At 36.0% G+C, this 17,973-nt stretch overlaps 1 long non-coding RNA gene across 1 annotated transcript in view; it reads left to right on the top strand.

The window, feature by feature from the left end:
• LOC307194574 overlaps positions 1 to 12,908 on the top strand; it is a 226,744-nt gene extending 213,836 nt beyond the window's left edge. The window contains exon 3 of the long non-coding RNA XR_013830580.1: positions 12,448 to 12,908. This is a non-coding gene — a long non-coding RNA (uncharacterized lncRNA). The remainder of the gene's footprint in view (positions 1 to 12,447) is intronic.
• Positions 12,909 to 17,973: the final 5,065 nt, after the last annotated feature.

The raw sequence follows: 17,973 nt of genomic DNA, 5'->3' as shown, positions 1-17,973 counted from the left end.
GTTAAATTTGAGATGTGTTTTTGACATCCAAGTGGAGATGTCAAGTAGGCTGTTGAGTATATGAGTTTGGAGCTCAGGGGTAAAGTTTGTATTGAAAAAATAAATGTTCAAGATCTAAATGGCATTAAAAGTCATCAGAGTGGATGAGATCACCAAGGCAGTGAATGTAGATTGGGAAGGAAAGAAGTCCATGTCCTAATCCCAAGGACACTACAGCTTTAAGAGGGCAGGGAGGGCTTCCCTGGTGGCACAGTGGTTGAGTCCGCCTGCCGATGCAGGGGACACGGGTTCGTGCCCTGGTCCGGGAGGATCCCACATGCCGCGGAGCGGCTGGGCTCATAAGCCTTGGCCGCTGAGCCTGCGCGTCCGGAGCCTGTGCTCCGCAACGGGAGAGGCCACAACAGTGAGAGGCCTGCATACCGCAGAAAAAAAAAAAAAAAGAGGGCAGGGAGATGATGAAGAATAATGTCTATAAAGGTAGAAACTGGAGCAAATGTGTTTTCTGGCAGAGTTATCAGTGTGTCATAGTTCTGGATAGGTGAACTGAGACCATTGAATCTAGCAACACAATTTGTCTTCTACATAAAAAATGTTATTTATCCAGATGACTCCACATGCTGGTATAAAAATGAATCTTCAAAAATACCATGATAAGAGCAATGTAATTATTCATGTAATTCTTTATTTCATCTACTGCTGCCTCAAATTCACCTAGACTGGACCCTGAGCAGAGAGGCTGGTAGATTAACATTGGCATCTGGGAATTTCATACAAATCACCACCTTTAAAATAAACTACTGATATATGTAGAACATTTAATGTTTACAGTGGCTTACAAGTGCATTATTGAATGTGTAACATTCAACATATGGGAATGGTAAATATTATTATTATTAATGTCATTTTACAGATGTGGAACATGAGCCTCTAAAGGAGGCAGTTTCACTTTGCATGTGTTGAAAATGGAATTTAAATACTGTCATTTGGCTCCGCAAGCCAATTTTTTCCTCTTATACCATTTTTTTGCAGAAGGATGAGTCCATTGACTCAAAAAAGTAGAATATGTATGTGTATGTGTGAATACGGGCATTTATTAGTTTGTATATATATTTATGTATATAGTGTGTATATGTGTATATATTCATGTGTAGTTGTGTCATTGTTTATCTGCTTTTCTATTGCTCTGCTCACATTCCTTTAATCATTTTCCCCACAGCCATCAGCAAGCAAGCATTTGGGAAAGAGACAGGGATTGCAACCTCTGCTGTAGCAAATAGAGCAAGTGCTTTGGAACTAAGGGTTAAAACTTCAGCTGTCAAAATTTCTACCTGCATGATCTTGGTCTAGTCACTTGTCATTTCCAGCCTCAATTTCTTTATCTGTATAATGTAGATTGTCATATCTACCTAAGATTTTAAACAATCAAAACTCTGTAAGGGCGGAGAGGGATAAATTGGGAGACTGGGATTGACATATACACACTAATATATCTAAAATAGATAATTAATAATGACCTCTGTATAGCACAGGGAACTCTACTCAATACTCTCTAATGGCCTATATGGGAAAAGAATCTAAAAAAGAGCGGATATATGTATGTGTGTAACTGATTCACTTTGCTGTACACCTGAAATTAGCACAGCATTGTAAATCAACTATACTCCAATAGGAATTTTAAAAAGTACCACAAAAATAAACCACACACAATGTGTAAATTTGTCCACTTAACTCTTCTAAGGCTAGTCTGGTTACCATTAGTACGTGCTTCCATACACTCCTTAGCATTTATCACACGCTTTTGTAACTATGAGCTTCCTGAGTTAGCATTTCGAAGACAGTAACTTTGCTGTTTTTTTTCTATTTTCTCCCAAGAATATGGTGAAATGATGCCTATACAATGAAAGAATAAAGCCCATGACATATGTTAAGTGTACAATAAATAATAATATTATTAATGCCATTATTATATTATCCAGCTCCACAAAAAGCAAACCCATAATTTTGGTCCCAATGGCAAGAAAGTTGATTAACAAAACTGCATTACCAGAACAAGCTTTGCATCCAATCTGTACTTTTACTTACCATATGCCCATGTTAACTAATGATCTCCCAAAGTTAATTTAGCAATGCTACTAGAAAAAAAAATCGCATTTAAGCTAATCCTACAGGTTGGCAAAACTCAAATTAAAGGTATTCGACTTCAGCTGATGTTTATCAGCTGGATAAGATATTCACTTATCCTTAATGTAAATCTCATGACTTCCAAGCTTCCAGGGCCACCTTTTCTTTTAATGTCTAATGAATCTGCACATTAGGTGATCTTAAAGTAGAGCTGAGTACATGGTAACTGCTAAACCAATGCTTGTTAAGAGAATTACAGAATCAATGAATAAATACACGTGACAGCAATAATTATTAGCAAAAACAAAAGATTAAAAAATACAAACATTTTTCTAGGTTATCAAATTCCAGAAAAATGACATCCCTGCTTTTTTTTTCCTACGAAGATCATAATCTTTTTTTTATGCTGTGCATGCATGCTGTGAAATGTTTTTCTCTTATTAATTTCCTTTTTACACCAAGTTTTTAGACAGCTGAAAATTATGAGTTTACAGAACAAGATGTACTTTCAGTTCTTAGTTTATGGCCGAGTACTATGGCATGCACTATTATGAAAACAATTCTAAACTGTGTTTTATTATATTATATTGTGCAATTTATATTCTGAAGATACTATCAACGCCAGAGAACAGACAAATTTAATAAAAGACACAGTGTTCCTATTGTCATAATCGTTATTAAAATGAAACTGTTCCCAGAAGGCATTTACAGTATCTTTTCAAAGATATTCTGCATACTTTGATGCATCAATTGGGGCTTCTAGATATGAATGGCAGCATCATAGATCTTAGAAATATACTGTAGTAAGCTGGAAAGGGAGTGCCTTATAATTATCCAGGCTGGCTCCTTCATTTTACAGGAGAGGACATGGAGGCCGAGAGAGAACAATTGATGCAACCTAATTCATGTCTAAGTTGTGACTAGACCTGAGGTGTCATGACTCCTATCCAAGGATTCCTTCTACTTCTATTGTCATTAATGGTAACAATCTTGTAGGGGATAAGTAACTTAATTATTATCTATTATTTTGATTATTTATCTCTTTATGTATTTTTTGTATGTCTCTTGATAGAATATAAGTTTCGTGAGAGCAGGAAATGTTCTCATTTGGGATACTGCAGGATTCCCTATGCTTAGAGCATTCTAACACATAGAATTCATTCAATAAATATTTGTTAATAAATAAATAAAAATTTAATAGATATAATAGGTGCTACAAACATTTATTAAAAATGAGGACTGATCTCTAAGAAGTACGGTCTAGAACTACACACACACACACACACACACACACACACACACACACACAAACACATATATACAACATAAAGCAGAATATACTAAATGGCATAAAGAAGTTGTAAGATAATTAAAACAGCCATGTGACTCTTGCAGCAAGGAGTATACAAAAATTTCTAAGTAGCGATGAAGCTTAGGTAAAGTTACAAACTAAGATAATCATACAGGATATACCAGAGTTCTGTGACACCCTCAGCTCTGCTGGTTAGCTCTGGGTGCTGGAAGGTAAGGATTCACAGAGTTGATGTAGGGAAACTGAGCCTTAGGATGCTTGTAGGGTGAGTAGAAGCCAATATAAATGGTAAGAATATTTGGGAGACTAACAGGTTGCAGCCTGAGAATGGTTAAAAGATATTTGAGAAATAAACCAACATTTTTTAAAGATGTGGAGTAAAAATGGTAGACAAATGTTAAATAAGAGACTATTGATAGTAAGAGATTGGTTGTGATACATGGTCATGACTTGTGAAGAGATGGTGCAAAGAAAGAAAGGGAAGGAGGGAGGGAGGGAGGAAGGAAAACAGTTTCTAATTTTAGCTACATGATTTCCTAGTTATCTGACCTTGAACAAATTCCTTTCTGTCTGTCTCTAAAACTCATTGTCTCACTGTAAAGCAAGGAAAATAATACTTTTCTTATAAGATGGTTTGACAACTAAAGGAGATGATGCAAGTAAAGCTCTTAACACTATATGGAACCCAGATAGTGCTCAAAAATGTGTAGCTATAAATATTAATTATTATATATTTTTGCAATAATGATAGCAGTAAAGACACTCTATGAGATAAATTAAATAAAAAAAAAATTGAGACATAGTCCTTGATTACAAGAAACCTATGGTTTAGTGCCACCAGAATCCTGGTGGTTTTAAATCTTGGAAAAAATTAGGTAGAAGATTAACTAATTAGAGAACTTAAATATTAACCCAGCTTGCAAGTAATTGACAGCAAAATACAAGATTACAAATGAATAGAAATAAAATATTTTGACATAAAAAGAGATAAACAAATATATAGCAATATTCAAAATGTAAATTAAGACTTTTTTGAATTTATTGATAATGGTAAAATGGAAATGGTAAAAACACAAAATGTATTGTACATTAGATGTCATAACTCACTTGATTATGGAAGAACACATTCTTCATTAAAAATAAGTCATGTGCATTATCTGTCCACTGATGTGCAATGTCATTTAAGACATTCCATCATTCTCTGCTTGAGCACTCTTCTATAATCTGATGAGGTGTCCAGGGAAGAGACAATGATAGCCAAGGCATTAAAATGTAATCAAGATATGCAAATTTATATCTAAATGTGATTTGCTGGGAAAAAGAAATTAATCTAGGCATGGTCAAATAAACAATGTGTAATATGGATAATTAATCACCAAATTAGCAGCTACGGTCCCCTGAGGAAATTATGCAAATTGAAAAGGCCCCCATCCACTGACACAATTAGACCACTTAATGGCAAACTCTCAACAAAATAACCCTGGGGAACATCACAAAACAAACAGCCTAATCAACCTTAGTGTCCCAAACTCCATTGCAATGTTTAGGATTATTTAATATTGTTTCTTCCTGGTTTGAACTTATTCAGAAGGATTCCATCAAATTTTGCTAGAAAATATTCTAAGATTCCACACTATGGATAGTCTATTATGTAGTTCCCTCAAAGTCTAGTTTTCCTCTGTCAATCAACTATCTTATTAAAATCTGAAATCATGCAAATGATAAGGATTCCTGAATGAGCAAAGGCCAATTACATGTCTCCTATCAGTAACAGCAAAATCAAGGAAATATTGATGCACTATGAAAATGTATGTCCTCTGTGGCCTGATGTCACCTGCTTATTATACCAGCAACAAAAGATCTCTACACTTCCTTGATAATAAATGTTGTCACCTCAGATAAGAGTATTTTGTCTTTAAGAATGTTAGGGTGCTGTCCCATACCTGCCCCTAAAGCATGTACCAAGTAATCATACCTCTGTTCCCTTTACTCCACTTACACAAAAATAGGTGACAAAGTGACTCCTGCAGAACCCTTTGAAATCAGGCCTAAGAGGACACATGAGACTCTGCTGCTAAGTCCCCCCCAAAATGTGACTCCACCTCTAGAAAGATCACAAAGCTGCCTGGATAGAAATAAAAGACGCTCCCCGCCCCCAGAAAGGATTGATTGGTTGATTGATTTTATTCATTTTATTTTTGGCCACATTGGGTCTTTGTTGCTGCGCACAGGCTTTCTCTAGTTGCGGCGAGCGGGTGCTACTCTTCATTGTAGTGCGGGCTTCTCATTGCGGTGGCTTCTCTTGCTGTAGAGCATGGGTTCTAGGCTGCGGGCTTCAGCAGTTGTGGCTCACAGGCTCAGTAGTTGTGGCGCATGGCCTTAGTTGCTCCATGGCATATGGGATCTTCCCAGACCAGGGATCGAACCCGTGTCCCCTGCATTGGCAGATGGATTCTTAACCACCGCACCACTAGGGAAACCCCCTGAAAAGAGTTTATTAGGTATTTTGTTATTATAGTTTTGCTGCTGAAAAGACTAGTCACAGAGAAGAAATTATAATACCACTATGATTGCTGATGGACTAGTTGTACCTATCATTTATAGATACTATTTATATTGCTTGGCTATATGGTTAGTACTGCCACTTAGCTCATTTATTCCTCCAAACACCCTAACGTGCCCAAGGTCAAAAAACTAAGGATTAGCAAACCAGGGCTACAGATTCTAGTCTCTTAACTCTCCAAACGGCGTGCTAAATACCATGCTTACTGCTATGTCAGGTGATATACATCCAAAATCCCGAAGTCAGGGAATAAAATGAAGCAGTACTGTCCACTCTACTTAGACTCAGCTTTTCCGTGTTCAGAAAACCATACCTGATGTGACAGCAGATGCTACTTACGCTCTCAATGTCCAATCCCTCAGGCTGTCTGGAAGGACTGATCCCCACCCCCGACTGCCCAAGAAGGCAATGAATCCCCTGACCCTGGGAAGTGGGAATTACAACCTTGACATACATTTTTGCTTCTTTAATTCTCATTCTCTATCATATCCCCAAACTTAAGAGTCCTGTAAAAGTCAGATGGCGGCTAGGATCTTCTTCCCTGCAAGACTTATCCAAGAAGTCATAGACAAACATCATAAATTAGAGCAATGACACACCCCTTCTACCTTCATTAACAAATGTAAAAGCCTGCATCTAGAACCACAGTCACCTAGTATTGTTAGCAGTGAAAGTATTATTATAAATCATCTAATCTAGTGATTTTTAAACAATGCTCTGTAGATCATGAGGGATTCCGAAGTGTACCTTAGGGGCTAACTATGGGGTGAGTGGGAGAGAGCAGGAGTCTGGGTCCCCCACCAACCTTCAACAATGTATGCTTCCCTTACAGACTAGGTAATTGTGCATGATATCCTTTGAAGAAAGGGCTTCACAGCTCAAAATATTTTATTAATGCCCTCCCTCCCTAGTCCAACATTCTCACTTTATCTGAGAATCACTCTGTGCAAGCCAACTCCCTAAGGCCACACCTGAGTGACCAGTGTTCCAGCACTCTGTCAATGCCTGTTGCCACGTTGGTATTAAATCTTGTCTATGATTCAGCAGTGCCTGTGACTCTTTCTATACAAATGCTAAATATACTAATTTTTATCTTTGAGTTTCAGAGTCAGTCTGGATCAAACATTGATTTGACTAGTGAATCTGATGACCAAGTTCTTTCTTTCACAGTCCAGAAATTCTATGGAGACATCGTCTCTTCTGATTCTGTGCTTTTATACCAACATGATGATTGACATAGCACACTTCCAATTCATAGCCCCCAATCACTTTCCAATAATGAACTAGGAGTCTTCTGCCTGTTCAAACTACTCTAGTCTTATTACTCAATCACTCTGACCACTGGTTCCATTGCCTGCCTATGGTCTCACTCTAGTCTTTTGGATCTCATCTATATATCTGGTTTCTCCAGCTTTTGAATCTCAATTCTTACTCAAGAACTTTGGCTGGGAATACCAGAGTCCTAGTTTTACCCCTTACCAGCTGTATAAACTTGGACTAGCATTGTTTGACATACACTAGATTAGATAGTTTCTAATCGTTGTCCCACTGTTAAAATATTAGTTTTCAAAAATTCTTTGGCTCCTGATTTTATGGTTGGTGAAATTAAGATAATATCTGCTCCACCTTTCTTTAGAGTTGCTGTAAATATGTATGAATATATTTATATATTTTATATGTATATATATAAATATATATGAATATATATGATATATATGAATGTTCTTTGTAAACTGTATTTTATACCAAAAAAAAATGTATTGTGATTCCCAGACCTCATCTTAATTCTATCATCCCTATATGATAATATAAAGCTGCAAGTAACACCTGGCTATCAGAGTTGCATTACTCAGATGTTTCTTTTAAATCTTGCTAAACTTCATACCCTTGAATTTTCTGTACACTAAGATATGAAATCCCTGGGCTTTGTGACATTTCTTTGATCTGGGAGAAGAAAATAACACAGAAATCCTATCTAAGGAAAGAGTCAGAAACATCAAAGCAGATAAGTACAGTATGAGAAGAAATGTTCATACTGCAAACATGTTGACTGAAAATCTGTATTGTCACAAAGTAGTGATAGTGACCATATTCTTTCAGAACAAAGTCTAAAGGTAAGGCGCTGAGTCAAAAAAAAAAGAAAAAAGCTGATCAGGAACACTACAAAACTGAATTGGAGATTTGATTGTGTCCCATCTCGAATTAATTTTAAATCTTGTTTTGCATCAGAATCCATACACACAAATACATATGCCAACACACAGATGTATACATACTCTGTACACCCTTCTACGTGCTGAAGAAATCTTTATAATAAAGTGTATAACCCTGGGTTTGCTTAACTGAAGAATATTATTTAAATAAGAACCAGGTGACTTGCTTAATATCCCCCACTGAACACATCTATTGGAATAAGTTGTGATAGAGAGAACTTTGTTTTGTATATTAATTGGGTCAAGCCATGTGTCCTTGATTCCAAGAGAACTTAGTAGAAAAATATTAATCCAGAGAATATTTGTTGTTTTAGTCACATGATGACAAACGTAAATTTAGTATTCTCATTAGTTGACTAAATCTATCAAATTTTTAAGTATCATATAAAGAGAGCCGAACTAGAAGGTAACTGCTGCAATCAAACTACTGGAGAATAAAAAAGTAAATAAAGATCTAGGAAATCACTTGAGTAATTGGTAGTAAAATCATCTCGTTAATTTGTGTTCCTTTGGCAGCATGCTTCTGATTGTTCTCCTTCCTTTCTCCTTTCTTCTGGGTTTTCATCCATTTTTTCTCAACTGTGGCTTTTCAGTAAAATAAGAATTATTATTACTATAGTTATAATAATAATTTTTTATATAGTTGTGTTTTGTTTGAGAGGAGGATAAACAAGAAACCTTTAAGCATACCTGGTATTTAGCTTAGTCTTGGATAGAGAGCAAGACTCATGGAAGGAAGAGTCATTAAGGGTAGAAGTAGACCTGTTTCTTACAATTTTATTTCTGTATGATGGATGCTTTGGATGGGAAGATGACATAGCAGCACCATACTTTGTGGGTAAACAGAGGAATAAGTCCATGTGGTACAATTTTTTTGTTTTTTGAATCCCAAAAATGTACTTTTACGAGAAGAGGAATAGTTGGTGAAGAGGCTTGTCTACACCTCAAAAATGACTACAAGATGATAGAATCTACTGTGGACTTTCGTTTCTTACTGAATAACCTGGATAACTTCATATTTGATTAATGCAGACTCTATAGTGAAAATGTCTGAGATTCCCTAAGGAAATAGCCAATGTGGCTATATCATCAGTGTGGGAAGCAAAAAATCAATAGAAGAGTCATCCAGAACTGAGGCATAAAAATCATTTTTTTTTCACTTAGGCAAAGAACATAGAATTGCTACTCAAATAAAACTGCTTCATATGGTCCAAAAGTACAAACGTCTGTTTGACTTTGAAGCTTTGGTACAAAACTTGACTTGTATATGTGCTTTTCACTTTTCAAACTTCAGCTATCATACTGGAGATGTTTAGGGCTCACCAAGGACTATAATTGTCATAAGTATTTCCTCCTTATTTTGTTAAGACTATAACAGATAGTTTGTGTGTGTGTATAATTTTAAGCAAATGTCTGTTTTCTTCCCTTTCTTATTCCCTTATAACGTAAAATAATATGTTGATTGATTTTATATCATAGTATTTAAGTATTGTTAACTGTACATCATATTTAAATGCAGGATATCAAAAAGAGTAAACATTACTCAAGAGCTTCACCTTCTCTTCTGGGAAAGTAGTTAGTGAGTTTTCTATTATACACAGGATAGTTGTATCATTTTAGGTGGAGTGATGACCTTGGCATTATCTTTATTTGAAGGTTAAGTATGGCTTAAGGAGATTTGTATGGGTGCCCAATTGCAAGGTGTAAACTTGAGGTTAACTTTATGTGACAACTTGACTAGGCCACAAGGTGCCCAGATATTTGGTCAAACATTGTTCTGGGTGTTTCTGTGAGGATGTTTTGGATGAGATTAACATTTAAATTGGTAGATAGACTGAGTAAAGCAGATTGCTCTCCCTAATGTGAGTGGGCCTCATTTAATCAATTGAAAGCTTGAATAGAACAAAAAGGCTGCCCTCCCCCAAGTGAGAGAGAATTCTTCCTGCCTAACTGCCTTCAAACTGTGACATCATTTTTTTTCCTGCCTTTGGACTGGAACTAAACTATTGGCTCTCCTGGTCCCAGCTTGCTAATTTATCATACAAATCTTTGGATCTGCTCACCTCCATAATCATGTGAGCCATTCCTTATGATAAATCTCTTGATGATAGATGATAGATAGATAGACACATAGATAGATAGATAGATAGATAGATAGATAGATAGATAGACATGAATCAATCCATCAATCTTTCTATGTCCTACTGATTCTGTTTCTCTAGAGAAGGCTGACTAATACAGATTTTGGTACCAGGAGTGGGGTGCCTCTTCTATCCCTCCCTCCCTCCCTCTGTTGCAGTGAACATGGTAATCATGGCCTCCACGGAGCATAACTCAAAATGGAAGACATCTGACCTGCATCAGATTTCCCCTAAGTGAGAAACAAACCTTTATATCACACATCACTGAGACAGCTAATACAAAGTATCCTAACACAATATTTTGGGATCTACACTTTATTCTGACTTTAATCCAGAGATTAAAACTAAGATAGGATAAAATGTACAACCCCCAAATATTAAGCCACTTTATCTGATGAGTACAAATAAACCTACAATAAAATCAATAAACCAATATTCCTATAAAATACCCTCACTTATTCACGCAGAACCACCAGGCTCTTTATGATTCCCACATGTTTTCTAGGACATTCCCCCAACATATAAGTGTGTTTGCAACCCGAACTATCAGCTACAGTGCATACGTGATACCCATCACATTCTGCTTCTGCTCTGGATCTTCCTTTTGAAGAGTGATACACAACAAGTCATTTGAAGAGCCTTTTCATTGCTGCTACCCCTTACAAGAACATTGGCACAAAGAAGGCTACCTGTCAATGTTATCGAAGCCACAACATTGTAGAATGTTTGGTATATGTGGTAAGAATTGCCTTCTCCAAAATTTTTTGCTAGCTTTTGTCATCTGGATCCCAAAACAAAATATGCTATACATGAATTTCCAAAATCTCTCATCAAAATAGCTTCTCTAACACTAAGTAATCAAAAACAATAACAAAAGCAGAGAGTCTGAAGGAACAAAAGCTATGCTGGTCCCCTCCATTCATTTTCCTCTCTATTCCTCTATAGAAACTGCTTCTATTTTCTTGATTTACAAAATAAAAGCCCACATTTAGTTTAATGAATGTGTGCATGTACTGATGTATGGTACAGGTAAATATAAGAAAGAAAATAGATACTAAACATTCTCTTTTTCAATGTTAGAAAGTAAAGCTATTTTTAACATTCCTATGCCTGGCACAAGACATAAATCTTTTCCCCAATTACTCTACATTTTATCTAATACTTCTTTATACCTGAGTATCATCATGATGAGCCATATATTCTCATCTTTTCATCAGTTTTCTATGACATATAAGAAGAAGTACACTGTCACCTAGTCATATAAATTAAGCTACCTAAGCTTTGAAAGAAATATAAGTTACAAAAAACATCAAAAGAACCAGGGGTATTTAATGCCCCCAAACATCAGAAGGCAGCACAACTTTAATTATATCCCTCAATAATCATTTGTAATGGTTCACCTCAGAGTAATTCCAAAGGAAAGATAAAATCTGCAACAGAGGGAAATGATTTTATATACAACTTGCAATAAATTTTTCCATGATACAATGATTTCATTTTTGTCTAATCATTATTGAAAAGATAATGTCACCAGCACTCAGGAACATTGAATTACTTGAAAGTGAATCCCTTCAGAAGAATATTTTAAGTAAGATAAAATTGCTATGTTTTTCTCTAAATTTCTAAATGATGCCATTATACACTAATGATATATAGAGAGACATTTTCCAAAACATGTATCTATAAAAAAGACCACTATGTTAATCCTCATTAGCTGTCATGAATATGAAACTTAGAATGTTGATGTTTTATTTTATGTACTACTCACCAGTTAATACATCTCAGTGTGCCAAAGGGTATAGCAATGTGGAAATCAACATTTCTCAAATAGCGTTCTTGAAAGACTTACGAGATGACTTAATGAACAATGTGCATTTTTTCTTGGTTTGCTCTCACTTACTATCAAAAAGCATCAGTACCTGCAGAAAGAGATTAGAAATAATAAAATATCTAGGAGCTAATATAACAGGAAAGTTCACAGTGACAGTACAATAATTTATTTTTAATGGTGTTTGCTTAATTAGTTATGATTTCTTTGGATGACCTCCCCATGGTAACATGTTGTCATCCTTTCTGTTCATATCTTTTGCTTTTCAGGAAAGATGTGGGGCATGCGGGCTGATGCCTGACTTTGATTTTGATTGTGTATTTAATGTTGGAATCTGATATTTGACAAAAATCTGCTTATTCTGATTGGCTACCATCACCTCCAAGATTCTACAAGTCAGTAGCTGTTTCACAGAGGTAAGTCCTGAGTATTCAGATTTTTAAAAAATTCCTATACATGCTGTTTTGACATTCCTTTCACTCTTAGAAATTGTAAGGTCTGAGAGTGGGCTTTCAGGTTTTTTCTTATCACATCTTAAAAAAATATATTGCCTAGAATTTCTTTTCACTTAATTTTGATTGTTTTTTCATTCTTGCACTCACCAAGGCTTAGGACAACCTAGAGAACCTAGAGTAGATTTCTATTTATACTCTAAACTGATGGTCTTGATTTTTATTCTGAACTATACTGAAAGGAATAATTATCTCCACCGGGAAAACTAGTTACTGTTTTGGGGTAAGCCATTCTCTGGTTTCACTTAAAATAGTTGCAGTGTGATTTGCTCAGGATGTGTTAAAACTTTCATGGCAGCAGAGTTCAGCATCTTTAAAATTAAGTGGCAGCAGTTTAAACATGTTATAGAAAAGTCAATGACCATTTTTCAGAAGTAGAGTGTAAAAGCAGAAATTAGCAAAATGGGCAAATGTGAGAATTCACAGAGTTTTCTTAAATCAGTCCTAAGAAAAGAAAGGAGAATCAATACATATTAATTTCCTTTTCTCAGTATGCCTTAGAAGAAAATGATACAAAAAGATTTGTTTTTGTTTCCCTTATCAAATGAAAATAGGATGGCCTTAGGTAGTCAGTTGAGAAGCTTAATGAAAGAACTAAGATAGTGAAAATGCTAACTACTTTTTACTCAATTAAGGATTGAGTATCTATACAAAAGACTGCCCAAAGTAGATGTGCATTAAGCTTTCAAATACTAGTAACTTCTAGCACAACACTGAAAGATTTATGAACCTAAAGAGTAAAAATTAGGATATAGAAATTAATTCTGAGAGAATATCAGAAGTTTGATTTTATATACACGCATATATGTGGATATATATGCAAATACATATACATGGTTGAGAGTCAAGTAAATACTTTAATCGGTGCTTACCCAGTTGTAATTGCTTAAATCTTGTTCCAGTTTATCTTTTTTTCTTAGACATTTCCTTTACAGTTTACTTTAGTCAGTATTTACACTGAGTATTTTATTTAGAAGTTTTATGTTTATAGAAAAGCACACAATAGTGAGGTTAACTTACTATTCCAAATGGTGGTAATGATTGGTATTTCAAGCAGAGTTCTAAGAGATCATGGCTTGTTTGAAAGACTTAACATATTTTCAGACAAATATATCACTGAAGCCACCCACTAAATCAGAGACTAACAAAATGTACGTTGGAATAGCTTACCATGCAGATGGGGTGAAATAAATAGAACCCCAGCAGCAAATCAACAGGATGGTCAATGGTGGGGAAGATACAGTAAAGGGATAGATCCTCAAGAGAAACAACCCATAAATTAGTGGTCAGAAGCCTAGAAGAGCAGCAAGATAAGCTAACAGCCTGGGGCAATGTCAAACTAAACTTTAATATTGGAAAGATAAAGTGAGGTAAGCACAAAGCAGTGTATGTGTAAAGTTACAACCTGCTTAGGTATTATAGGAAGTTCTGTACCCGTTTGGCAATAGTATATTTCTCTCTTAATGTGATTAATACACAGCAATTGTAATTATTAAGGTTATGCTACTGATAGTTTTGTTATATACTGATACAGATGATGCTGTCTAGGGAAATGGGATTTGGGAGCTTATGAAGTCATTCAAATTCCACCCTGAGTTCTTGTGCTCTCTGAGGGAGCCCATTATACATTTTGAGAGGAATTGTGCTGGCTAAAGACCCACAGTATCTTGAGAGACTGGCCTTAAATAAATTATGTCTGCCCATTATGTTCTCACATGAGGTTCTTTTCAAGAACAACACCCCATTGCCTCAAGTCTTGTTCCCCTAGAGTCAGAGAGAGACAGCTAGGGTCAATCTCATGTTCTGGTTCCAGCCCTCCCTCAACTCATCAAATGGCTCCCCAATACTGTAAAACACACTCACTTACATTTCAGGAGACATGAAATGGGAGTCTTCATCAAAACATTGTGTTCTGATATGGGTTCTCTCTGTGCAGAAAACCATCTGTAACCTGTTTCTCAAAGGCAAGCCAGCCTTTGAAATGAGAATAGGACAAAACATCAGCTATGAAAGATACATCCCCACAACTCTTGAGGGAACTCTAGCTTCCCTTCAAGTTTTCCCAGATGATTTTGGGAATTCCATCTGGGCTTATTCTTGCAATTATCACAACGAATTAAAATTATCCCTTTCTGTGATGCCACCGATTATATCATAAGCTTTTTGATGAAGAGGTATCATCCTTGATTTATGTTTTTATTCAAACCCTGCATCTAATTCATGAGAAGGGTCCATCCTCTCTAATTGTAAAATATATCTCTGTTCAAACTCTTTCTCACCAACTTCACTGCTACAACCCTACTCCACGGTCCTCCCATCTTTTGTTTGGATTCATCTAGTAGCCACCTAAGTGGTCTTCCTGATTCTGTTCTTATCCCTCTATAGTCTACCCTACAGAATGCAGCCAGAGCTTTGTTTCTAAAACTTATATTTAAGATATTGTCCTTAATAAGCCCCTAGGTAACTTCCTATGAAAAGGATGATAAAAGCCAAACCCCTTAACCACTTACTTCTCTAACATGTTTCTTTTCATGTTTCCCTAGTTCATACACTTTAGAGAAATGGCTTTCCTTTTCTTTCTTAAACATTCTACATTGTTCCCAACCAGCGTCTTTACCCTTGGCTGCTCCTCTGCTTGGATTCTCTGCTCCAACATTTTTGCATGGCCACTTTCTTCTAGTCACTCAGCTCTCAACTCAAACATTACCCTCCCAGGGAGATCTTCCTTGACTCTTTAGATACAGTTACCCACCCTTCCCCAGTCACTCTTCCTCATATTTTCCTACTTTAATTTTTTCATAACACATGTTGGTATAAATTATCCTATTTGTTAATATGTTTATTGTCTATCTCGTCTCACTTGAAGATAAACTCCTTATGAATAGAGACTTTATCCTGTTAATTACTGTATTCTCTCTTCTTGGACCTGTGCCTGATAAATAATAGATGCTTAATAAATATTTTGACTGAATGGTAGAGAGTTTGCTTGTTAATCACTCTCCCTTCAGTGGCTAACATGATACCAGACACATTCTAGGCACATAAGAAATATTCATTGGTTGAATTATTGTGTTCTCTGAGAATTAATCTTCTTGACAATTATGTGATATTATGGGTTGAATTGTATTCCCCAAAAAGATATGTTGAATTCCCAACCCCTGGTACCTGTGAATGTGATCTTATTTGGAAGCAATGCCTTTGCTGATGTAATTAAGATTAGATCATTCTTTATTAAGGTGGCCTTAATTCGATTAGAGACAGACACGAAGGTAGAATACCATGTGATGATGGAGATAGAGACTGGAGTGGTATGTCTTCACGCAAAGGATTGTTAGTAACATCAGAAGCTAAGGGCAAAAAAACAACTTTGCCAATACCTTGAATTTAGACTTCTGGCCTCCAGAAGAGTGAGAGAATAAATTTCTGTTGTTTTAAATCACACAAGTTGTGCTACATTGTTAGGGAAGCCCTAGGAAACTAATGCATATGGCAAAGAGAAGAAGAAAAGGTTAGGAAAATGAGTAAGGATTAAAATGTGAGATGCAAATTTCCTTTACTACCATTCCCTTTATGTGATGTAAGTGTTCTGGTTTTCCTTACTTACTAGTCATGTGACTTTAGATATACATTTTAATCTCTCTGAGCCTATTTTCTCACTTGTAAAATGTGGTTATAATGCCCATCCCATAGGGTTATTGTGATATTAATATAGTTAACTTGTGTAATGAACTTACAACAGTATCCAGTATGTAGTGAATATTCAAGAAGTATTAGGCATTATTCTTACTCAGGGGCTGAAAACTGTGACTGTGAGTAAAGATTGGTGTTATAGCCATTAGCTACATAAATTCTCCATTTCACCCAACATTTTCTTCCTCCAGCAAACATTTATGAGCTCCAAATATTGTACTATTCTCACTTGGTTCCAATGCTAAGTCGAGCTCTTCAGTACAGTTCCCTCAGAATCTTCTCTTTTCAAGGATTAAAGAATCTGGTGTCAGATTTCCGCTTAATATAAGGTTCAGCATAATGTAATAAGAATTATTTTCTGTCTAAACTTAGATAGAAATACTCGTAAGGTAATGACTTACCTGAGTCTGCATGATAATTCACCAGGAAGGTGTTGATGAGAATCTTAAGTAGATCTGGTAAAGCAGGTACATTGCTATCTGTAGTAGATATTGTAATATGCTACACAGGGTCCCATTTAGAACTAAAGGGCATGATCTCCCAGCAGCTGCAAGTGCTCCTGGCTGTCAGTCTCTTCTGGGAATTGCTTTTGTCTGAAGAAAGCCAACTCACCTTAAGCCATGTCATCTTCCATGGGGAAGCTTTGCATCCAAGATTGGCTGTTGTGAGAGTACAAAGATTCAGTCCCTCCTCCCCAGTTCAGGGCAACTCTGAAGGATCATCCCATGTTAGAGTTACCCACGGGGTCAGCTGAGACCTTTTCTGAGTTTGATTAAAGTAACCTTTTCCCTTTGCCCAATCCTATTTACTTCTCTTTCACCCCAGGTTTTGAACCCAAGAGTGTTTCCTAATAGCCTTCTTATATTCAAATCTCTGTGTCAAAGTCTTCTTCAGGGGGGCCAACCTCTAACACCATCTGAAACAAACCAAACAACCTCACACAGGTTGATTAGCTCACATGAGCTTTTATAGCCTAAATACTTTCCAGAAGGAAATTTGAATCTTTGGTCTAAATATCAACAGATGAGCTCATTTGCCACAAGGGGGAAAAAAAAGTAAAAGGGAAAAACAATTGTCCTTAATTTATTCACATAAAAATAAAATGTGAATGCATCCTCCTTTGATTGTATCATAAAACAGTTCAGTCTAACAGTAAAATTTGCAAGTCAAAAATTCTTGCTTTTTATGTTGATAGACACACAAAAATGGATGAATGAAAGGGAAGCAGAAGATGTCATAACCCTTGCTAACACCACCTTTATATTTCTATGGCACATTGACGTTTATAAAGCCTTTCATATGCTTGCTTTAATTTGAATTTTATTCTAGAGCTGACAGGAGCAAAGAACAGGTATCATTATTCCCTTTTCAGAAATAAGAAAACTGAACTTAGATTTTTTTCCTCAAAGTCCAGTGGAAGAGCTAAGAATCCATGCTGATCTTCTAACCAAAAACCTGTTGCTCCTTGACTCTCCCTACATAAAACAACAGAACTGTAGAGGAACATATTCTTCATAAAATAATTAGGGAATAATGAAAAGATCTTGATTACATGAACAGATACCCATTAGATGGTACTGTCTCTGAATTCAT

The sequence above is a fragment of the Stenella coeruleoalba genome (genome assembly GCF_951394435.1).
Source record: "Stenella coeruleoalba genome assembly, chromosome: 11".
Classification (NCBI taxonomy): domain Eukaryota; kingdom Metazoa; phylum Chordata; class Mammalia; order Artiodactyla; family Delphinidae; genus Stenella; species Stenella coeruleoalba.
This window is presented reverse-complemented; position numbering and strand designations above follow the sequence as displayed.